The following is a 10,563-nucleotide window of genomic DNA, read 5'->3' on the forward strand; positions in this document are numbered from 1 at the left end:
TCTCTCTTGAAGTTATGGTTTATGTAACTGTTTTTTCTCTGTATAAAAATAAATAGAATCCACAGATGCCAACTACAAAAAATAAATAGAAAATCAATTTTGCCAATTGAAAAGACAACAAACATTTCACGAGAAAAACGATAAAATAACACACTGCCGTGAGATTTTGGAACGTAAAAGGGATCATTTGTGAAATTTATGCTATACTTTTATGTTCAACCCCTCCTAATTCACTAAAGCAAAAAAAATGTTTGAATAAATTATTTTGATTAATCAATATTGTGATTACTAATAGGTTTTATCCTAAATGGTATAGTGTTTGAATCTCCGTGGCGGATAAAAATACAAAGTGAGTGTGTATTTGTTTGAATTTCGGACTAATCAATAATATTAAGATCCCAACTAGACCGACAAATCCTAGTGATTAGGCTAATGAGGGTGATGGAGCTTGATTTGATCCAGAGTCGGAGACACGAGTGCACCACATGGCTAGTCTAGTCTTGAGAAATCAATTCTGGTGATAAGCCCAATTAAAAATGTATTAGCTATCATTATTATGTCTTATAGAAAGTAATTGATGTGATAAATAGATTCCCCCAAGTTTATCAGCAAGTGCTTAATCGAGGACCATTAAAAATAAATTTAGGATATGATTTTTAATTTGAACATTTTAATAATTTTGGTATATATATATTTTAAGGGGCTGGTAGAGGGTTTGTGTCTGCATCTCACACCAGAAATATAATCCATGTTCCCAAAATCTTAAAAAGCTGTCAAGTGACACAATTAGGATCTTTGTGACAGGCCTAATCTAGGGTTATGTGAAGTCCCATTTAGCTAATCACATGGCTTGCCACCTAGATCATAAATTCCTAGTCATCTTTATGGACCACGTGTAACATCCCTATAGGGGTCAGATTTGCACTAGAAGCACGAGGGACAACAATCTTGCTCGAGCGCTTACCCTTTAAATTAAAAAAAAAAAAAAAAAAACAATCTTGCTCGAGCACCTTTTTTTTTTACAAAAAGAAAAAAAGTGTCAAGGTTAAATCTATCTTTAATATTTTCTTTTCGTACTTACATTATTGCCCATCTAGACTACTTTATAGGATCAACGCGTATAGCAAATAAAAAAATAGAAAATAAATAAAAATAGGATCTGAATCAGTACTTTTAAGAACGGTAATAATATATTAATTACAAATTCATCCCAAAATAATAAGTTACTCTTTAAGTTATATAAAACGGAAATGAACCAAAACGAGAGCAAATTCGAAAGTAAAAATGTGAAAACGACATAATTAAATTATAAATAATAAAAATTTAGATTAAAACATACACAAAACGTGTTCGAAACGTAAAGAGTGAAATTGTATGACTTAAATTACTTTTCGGTTTTTGTTTATGATTTTTTTATTATTTTTATTTTTTGAGAATATCGATAAAATGGAGAATCGTACCTGCATAGAAGAGCTGGGCGCGTGATGAAAAATGTCTGTCGCATTCATTAGATACCAGACAAACTAGAGACAACTAGACATAAGGGTACCAGAAAATTTGATACGGTCAGAATTCTTTCAGGTACTAGTTGGATTTTAGTGCAATTTAAATGCGGATTTACTAAACATTCATCCATCAAATTTAATTGGAAAATATAACACATGCAACTGTGTTCAATCAGAAAATAATCTTTTAAATAAATAATATAAGGATAAATTATATGAACATCTCTTATAATTTATTATAATTATAAAGAATTTTTTTTTGATTTAAAAAATTATTCATACCTCTTTTAAAAATAAAACTAATTTATATGGACCTTCCTTTGTAGTAATGGACCATCAAATGCATTAACAGATTTTAAAATTCTTATAATAAATAACTGAAGTACCTATCTACAGGTCTGTGAGAGAGAAGATGGACCAAAGGTAATATTGAAATTTTAATTTATTCAGTAGATAACATCAACAAAATTCATTATCGACTCGCATTGATTGTAACAGAAAAAAAAAAAGTCTATAGATTAGTTTTATTTTTTAAAAGAGGTCTGAGTAATTTCTCAAATCACAAAAGAAGTCACTTTAATTATGATAAACTATAAAAAAAAAAAATTGTATAATTTATCCATAATAACAATCACATTACATTTGTTATTGACTCGCATTTCAACATTGGTTTAACAATATGACCTTTTTCATTTGATACTGTTACTTGCTATTACATTCTGGATTTGATTGTGTAGTAAACAATAATGAAGTTAGACATATATTGTCCAAATTTTAAAGAAATGAATCATGCAATGTGAGTCCTAATTCTAATCTTCACTAGTATTCTAATCTTCACTAGTTTCATCTCGACTCATCACTTAACTAATTTGGCAGACAAACAAATTAATTTATGTATGGTGCTGTGATTTGCTAATACTGCTTACAAATGTTAGATTTTTATTGGTCAATTTTTTTTTTTTTTTTTCATAATGTAAAATTTGAAATTTGTTTCATTGTTCTTATAAAAAATTCTCTGGTCGAAGAATGTTTTCATGCTCATTTTCAAAGAATTTTTTAGAATCTCAAAAATAAATTTAGAATTTTTCCATGCTCATTATCAAAGAATTTTTTAAAACCTCAAAAATAAATTTAGAATTTTTCCATGCTCATCATGATAGGAATGGAGGAGTCATACGTTGTGGACCCCCTCGTGATGAATGACGTTTGATATCGACCCACCATTCCTCACATGGGCGCAACAGTAGGGTTCGGAAAAGCAAAGGGTTTATATGAACTGAGAGTGAGTTTCACCCGACAACTTCAAATTTTTAATCAAATAGTAAAACACCCGTGCATTATAATTGATATCAAAGTAAAGACTCCATCCTCAATCCATTTATAGTACATATAAAGTATATTATATCCAATGAAAAATGATATTATGTTGGACAAATTTTTACGGACTTGGTATCAAGTGACGGGACACATTTAATCTCTCACTATTCACAATTTCTCTTTCTCAAACTCTCTCTATCTCCTTTATTCCTTAACATTTTAGCACAAATTTAGAATCCTGAATCTCCCAAACCCTCTCAACCCTTGTTCTCTCTTGTCCCCTTACCCGCCATTCCCAAATTTTTCTCACATATTTGGATTCCCAATCCTTCTGTCTCTGCGGTGTTCTCTCTGGTTCATTGTCACATTCCATTTCTAATTTGTTTTCGCATAAATTTGTAGTCCTACTCTTCCACTTCATTCCCACTGAGAAATTTAGGACTGAAAATTCAAAATCTTAAACATTTATACTAAAAATATTACGATCTGAAAAGAAGGGAAACAAGAGAAGTTGCACATATTAAACAAAACAGAACCAAAAAAGAAAAATTCATTCAAAAAAATATTTTTTACATAACCATAAATTCATATCAAATTGAGAGATTATTTTTGTTGGTTGAAATCAAATTATTTTTTCGGTTGCTATGTTGTTGGAGATGGTTGTTTGTTTTCATTGAAGAAAGAAAAGAGAAAAGATTAAGAAATAGATAAATAAAAGGAAAGAAGTATGGAGAATGGAGATAAAAGTTGCCAAGAGTTTCGCCGTCATTTAACACGTATTCAATCATATAGAGTGTCGTTAATAAACGTATTCAATCATATAGAGTGTCGTTAATAATAGATTTTTTTTAGCCTGGCCAAATAGCAACACTCCCAATATGATATTGCAATGCTATTGATTTAAGCATGTAAGATATTTTATCTTTGTGTTTATATCACGATATGATATTGCAATCCGGCTATAAAACGTATTATATGCGTAAGTGTTTCATGATTTCATCTTCTTAGTTTGCGGTATATCTTTCTCTTTCAGTTCTGCAATAGCTTTCTGTGCTTCATTTCTAAAGTTGCATTAAATTCATGTTTGAAGACATTTCACTCAACATAATAATAAAAGTAGAAGTTGAAAATTATGTTACATTTATTATCTATAATTCTTTGAATTTTTTAAGCAAAAGAGAAATTAATTATTAATTATTAATTTTTTATTTTTTATATGTGCTTCAATGTGTTAGCTTTATCTTAAGATTCAAATAGAGAGATGTTAGAAAGGGCAACATTTTGTAAATAATTTATTGATTACTGAGAATTTTAACTCACTTAACAGCCAATCACCTGGGCCAATAAAAATATATTTCTTTTATCTAAAGACTTGATAAAATTTATTTTTATTTTTATGGAGTTCATCATTAAAATAGTTTTAAGATTCCTTGCGCGTCATGATTAGTTTGATTTAGTTGGGGTGGTCAAACTATCTGAGTAAGGAATATATACACATATATACTCTAACATTTGTTTATATATTCCATGATAAGAACGTGATTTCTGACAAAATTATAAGGACGTGTCTTGTATCCAAGACCCGAGAGTCAGTATTGTATTAATGTGAACTAAATAAAGTAAGAATTGGAATAATTATGATTCTGACTGAAAAATGAAGAAGGGCAACAACAAGAAAACATATGGTAAAAAACAAAAAAACCAACAAGAAAACATGCACGTTGTACCTTAATTTTTTTATCAAAAATAAAAAAAATTATGAAAAATAAACTCGGAATTAGTCTTGAATTTTAAATTTAGGTCGGTTAATTTAACTTTGTTTTATTATTTTTTAGTAAAATAGAAAGAGATGAAACTCGAAAACATGCATAACTGTTCAAAGAATTGAGAGATTTATCAATTAAGTCATTAGATAATAATCTTATTTTCTTAATATTAATAACACTAGTAATATTTCATGTGCGTATTGGATTTGTGTTTCCCAACACTTGTGCTCAAGCCTTAAAAATTATATATTTATTAAAAAAATTAGCACAACTTAAACGACAAAACAAACTATGCAACCCTGTTCCAGACCAAGTTAGGTTCATGTTGATCAGATGAAGTTGCATTTCTGGGTTTGAGTATGAAAATTAATGATAAATATTATTTATGTATCCAATAACCAATTTACTTCTCTTTTCATACTGCATTGCCAAGATGAAGTCTGAGAGTTATTTTTATTTTTATTTTTATTTTTTTTGAGGTTTCAATTTTATGAGACTAGTACAAAAATTACAAATAAGAAAATGATTAAAAAAGAAAAAAAGAAACTATCATGATAGACAAAGAGGCTGTAACGTTTCCACTTATGATATCCTTCTATATATATATAATATACACCAATGATCTACACTATGGAAGATAAACTTGGACTTTGAAAGATATAAAAAAGAGAGAGAAAAAAAAAAAAAAAAAATGAGACAAGCAAGAAAATGTAAATGCAATTACATGTAAGAAAGGAAGACTATTGGATTTAGAAACCTTGGAACTTGTTTGGTTTAGTTTTTTTAACAGAAAAGTAAAAATAAAACAAAAAACTACGAAAATTTATTAGATTCTTCAATTTTTTAAAAACTTAGTTAAAAAAAAAAAAAACCATATTTTAAAAGACCTTTGTATTCTAGTTCTCTAACTACACTTTTCTGTCAATAAAATTCTTAAGAACTAAACATGCCCTTAAACTGGGGGGGCATTGAAAACCATAATTTTTTTATTTTTTTGTTTTATTTTCCTTTCAATTCAATCAATTATCCAAACCAAAAAAATTAAATTAATAATAAAAAATTGAAAACAGAGTATTACAGCTAGCCTAAACTGAGGAGGGAGAATGGTACATTTACAGAAAGGTGCATATATACTAATGAGTGTGTATAAATTAATTTCATATATTTGGAACACTTTTCAGACAAAAACTTTCAATTATTCGACAACATGCAAAGATACGTATCTGCTCATATATGCGATATAGGACGTCAATTTATATATAAACAGATATCAATTATCAAAACTAATGCAAAACAACTACTCCATATATCATAGAAAGGAAATTGGTTAGGTACAGAAAAGTGGGTGAGGGCTTATATTAGATGTTTTGAAAATGAAAGAAAAACTGGAAGAAAAAAACAAAAACCTCATCTCACGTACATTTGAAGTGCTATAGTATGGTTTTGACAGCTTGTCATACCATGATGTTGATGTCAACATAATCTTTTCACTGATTTGTTGATTTTTTTGTCTTTCTTTTGATGTTTGTTTAATGGTTATCGTTGAAAGATTAAAGTTATTCAATTTAACTAGTAATCAAGGTTTTATTTTAATTTTAAACACACACACCCCCTATCTTCGTTGAAAGTGACGTTTTTGACCATTTATCATGATGAGATCTAAATGTTTAATTAACGGTGGTTAATTAGAATGGACAAACTTAATATGATACCCCACACACATACTCACACACATATACTATGTGTTGCCTGTTATGGACCAATGGTACTAATAATTTTGTTGGCATGAATATATATATATATAATAATAGCTAATTCAGTGTAATGTAAAGCTTTTTAACTCATAAATAAAACAACCATGCATTTATTTGTTTATTTTGAATTAGTTTCGTATGATCGAGTTGGTGTCATGGTCGAACATAGACAACTAACCCCAAATTAACCATCATCTTGAAATTGAAGTTTTGCTGTAATGTTTGGGAACTTGAAAAGGAAAGAAGATGGAGGTGGGGTCCTAAAATGTCACACCTTTGGCTTTGGTTGAGAAAAAGAAAAAAAAATAGTATGAGGTGGACTTCTTGTTTTGTATACATCATTATTCATATACAATCGAAGGTACAACATTCACGAAACACATTAAGTTGAAATGCAACACCAAAGCAATTTTATTTTGACATGCAACACTTGCACATTAGAATTGCATTCTTGATGAAATAACTATAAAAACTTGTATAAGAGAGGATTCGGTACATTTTTTATATCTTAGGTCATAACTAAAAAGTGAGGTGCAATTGCAGAAGAAGAAAATGATTCGGCTAATTATCATAAGGAAGAAAAAGGAGTACTAAATACGTTGTTACGCTTCACGTCAAAAAAATACGTCATTCAAGTGCTGTGCAGACGTACAACAGACATGACATGACACTTTTATAGGCCGAGAGCGTAAAATTATGCAATACACTACATTTATTGAGGTGTTGCTTGATAAGTCTTCAATGGAGTCCAAGATTATAAAATAGAAGATGGTAACTAGCTTATCACTTTGTTTATATTATTCTCTTGTGTTTTGGTTAGTGATAGCATATCACTTATAAGACAACTTGCAAACAAATATTGTTTGGTGCTCTTAGTTAATGTAATAGCCACAGAACATCCCCACATGCCCTTTTCCTGCCAGCTCAGTATTCATATTTTGAAAATGGTGTGATTCCATTTGTATTATTTTGATTGCAGATTGCATCTAAAGTATTGTTTGGTCATGTCATCAACACATGCATGAGAATCAAATTTGAAAATTCAGATATTTTATTGTTGTTGGACTGAGTAGCATATCGAATTTAGATTGGGAAAATCATACATTTATAAGAACGAACATATAACATTATTCAATAATTTAATTTTTTTTGTTCGATTAGAAGTCGTGACCAATTACACCAATGAACTCTCAGTTAGCTGAAGAAGTAATGCCTCTGTTTCTGTCCGGTTTTTGCCACGGTTTGAAGCTAAGATTGAATGTGACAAAAGAGAATGAATCCTTAGATATTTCATTGACTCTGTTTATGAAACAAACAAATACAGCTCATTGTGTTTTTGTTTCCTTGTACTATATAGAATGCACGATTACCGTTGATCAAAAATTAAATTCCAATAATATATATATAAAAGGAAGCTTAGAAAAGGAGGGGTAGTACAAAAACAGAGACAAACAGTAAGCCAACTTATTTGACCACATGGGGTGTTCTTTATTATTGAAATAACTTAAATAAAAACCCTTATGTATTTTCTTTATCATTTATATATCAATTGCTTAATTTTCCAAAAAAAAAAAAAAAAAAAGACTTAAATAAAAACAATTTCTCACCGCTAGCATGCTTGTTTATACTGTATTAATCATATAATCCAATCAATTACCCATTATAATATGCTCTACTTCTTGTCCTAAAGCTAGGTAAAACAACTTTATTACTTTATATGATTTGAAATTACTATATCACAAATTTCGATTTCATTGCTTATAATTGATGTTTCAATCTCACAATTCACACCAAGGTAAGGTGAATAATGTACCTGGATTTCGAACATGTTATTCTATAAATTTGGTAATTGTAGGTGCAGAATTTCGCTCAACCAATAATGATTGAGAAAAATAAAACAACTCACTCAACAAGCAATGAAAATAAACAGGAACAGTATATAGAGAAGTGTAGAATTGCTTGATCCCTTTATTGGAGGTCTTAACCTCTATTTATATATAAAAGATTGCAATGGTTGAGAAAAATAAAACAACTCACTCAACAAACAATGAAAATAAACAGGAACAGTATATAGAGAAGTGTAGAATTGCTTGATCCCTTTATTGGAGGTCTTAGCCTCTATTTATATACAAAAGATTGCAAAATTATGGTAGGACTCGCGTTGCTTGCCCTCCAATTATTTCTATATAAATATTATTTTCTAATAGAGTTCTTTCCATTGTCGAATTTTCCATACATAGAACTTGCCTTGTACAGAACTTCCTATCTCAGAGTTTTCCTTCTACAGTAAATCCTTCAACTGGTAGGACTTGTGCATTCTTGAATAACTGGGCTGAATATATTTTGATCTGGCTGGGCTTGAGTAACAGGCCGGATGTTAAATATTCATAAGCTTGGCTGATGACTTCTTGATTCGGCCTTGATGGAAGTTGGAGGACAAATAACAATGGTCTTGGGCTGTAAATACCCTCAATTTGGGCTTGAGCATGATGGGCCTTATATGTCCTTGGAATGTAGATATGGGTAGTGGTGACGTGTGCGCTTTTTATTGGAGGGAGTTTTTTTCCCTCCACACTTTGCTCCAAATTTCTTTTTTAATTGAGCGACGGCTCCTATTAAAGAGGGAATTGAAACCGGTTTTTTACTTTGCTTCAGAAACGGTTCGAGGTCTTTCATTATTACTCCGTCATACAAGATTTTGCAAGAGTTACATTTGCCCTTGCTGCACTTCTGCGTTCTTCATTCCATCGCTTTGTCAGGTTAGTCTCGCATCTTTCTCTTCAATCTTTCATTATGAGTACTTCATCTACTCCCGAACGTATAGACCTTGGGGATTCTGAATCCACACCTTCATCTTCCCCCGTTCGCATTAGGGCTCCCCCTCCTAGGGTTTCTACAGATCGCCCTTTGTCGAATCCATTAGGTACTTCCCCTATTCCAACCGAGACATCTACCTCAGGCTTTGATTATGTTCTTACTCATGAAGAGAAGAGAGCAATCATCTCTATTCGCCGTATCAAGTTCTCTATTGCTTCGGTAATGGAAGAATTTGATATTCCTGAGGGAGTAGAAATTGCAGAATATCCCGAGGGTGCCGATTTCACCTCCGGCGAGGGAATTGAGGAGGATGAGTTGCTTCTTTCGGTGGGGTATCTTAACGCCCTCCGATTCCCTCTTCATCCCTTCTATCATTTAGTGTTTAATAAGCTGGGTCTTGCCCCCCTTCAGGTAAACCCTAATTTCTTTCGCATCCTTTCGGCACTGTTGGTGCGCCGAAAATTATAGGCTCTGGATTTGACCCTTGCCAACCTTCTGCTTACTTACAATATATCTAAGCATGGGACCGAGCCTGGTCACTTCTTTTTTACCTCTCCCCTTCATCAAAAGATATGCACGAACCTTCCTTCATCCGAAAAAAAGTGGAAAGAAAGGATGGTTATAGTTAAAGGAAAATGGTTCGTGTCCCAATCAATTACGCTCCCCATCCCGCGCAAGTTCGGGAAATTAGGTATAGAATACTTAACCTCCCTTCATACCAAGTGTTCTGGCTGTTTTCCTTGCCAAGTCTTAATGTTTCGTCGTACTTATGAGTTTCTTGGTGTTTTTTCAGCTACATTCCCATCCTCCGCAGCAAGGAACAGACTTTCTTTTCTTGAGGAACGAGTCTGGAGTGACCCATCGCCTATCAAGGACCTGCTAACTTCTTCAAACCTCAAGGATATTGCCTCCAGTGCTGTTGCTGCAGACCTCATGGATCTGTCTCTACCATCCTTTGACAGTTTCCCCATGACTGAGGAGGAGATACGGAGGGCTGAGGCTTTAAAAAAGAAAGCCGAAGACGCCTAACCCTTGGTTGTTATTAGATCAACTGAGGATGAGGTGGAGGTTGAGGAACCACCAATGAAGAAATCTCGCCTCAACCCCTCATCCTCTGGCAAGGGCAAGGTCACTTCTAAGGGCAGAGGGAAAAAGGCTGGAGAGGCCGAACCTGAAGATGAAGTTCGGGCCTTTGTTCTGGCTGAGACCGGGGCTCCTTGGACTCCTTCCTTCACCAGGGCTGACAGGTCAGTCCTGCACTCAGGGGATTCTGTGATTACAGACCCTTCAGCTGCACTGGCGGTGGCTCGAGGAATGTGGCTCCCAAAGGACGAGGAAGCCATCAGTCAAATGGGTTTGGAACAACTACTCCCCTCTACCCCGGTCCGGGCCATAGAGGTTCGC

This window comes from Cornus florida, unplaced genomic scaffold, assembly GCF_030987335.1.
Source record: "Cornus florida cultivar Cherokee Brave unplaced genomic scaffold, ASM3098733v1 CherokeeBrave_3.0.0_Hap2_Chr05, whole genome shotgun sequence".
Lineage (NCBI taxonomy): Eukaryota > Viridiplantae > Streptophyta > Magnoliopsida > Cornales > Cornaceae > Cornus > Cornus florida.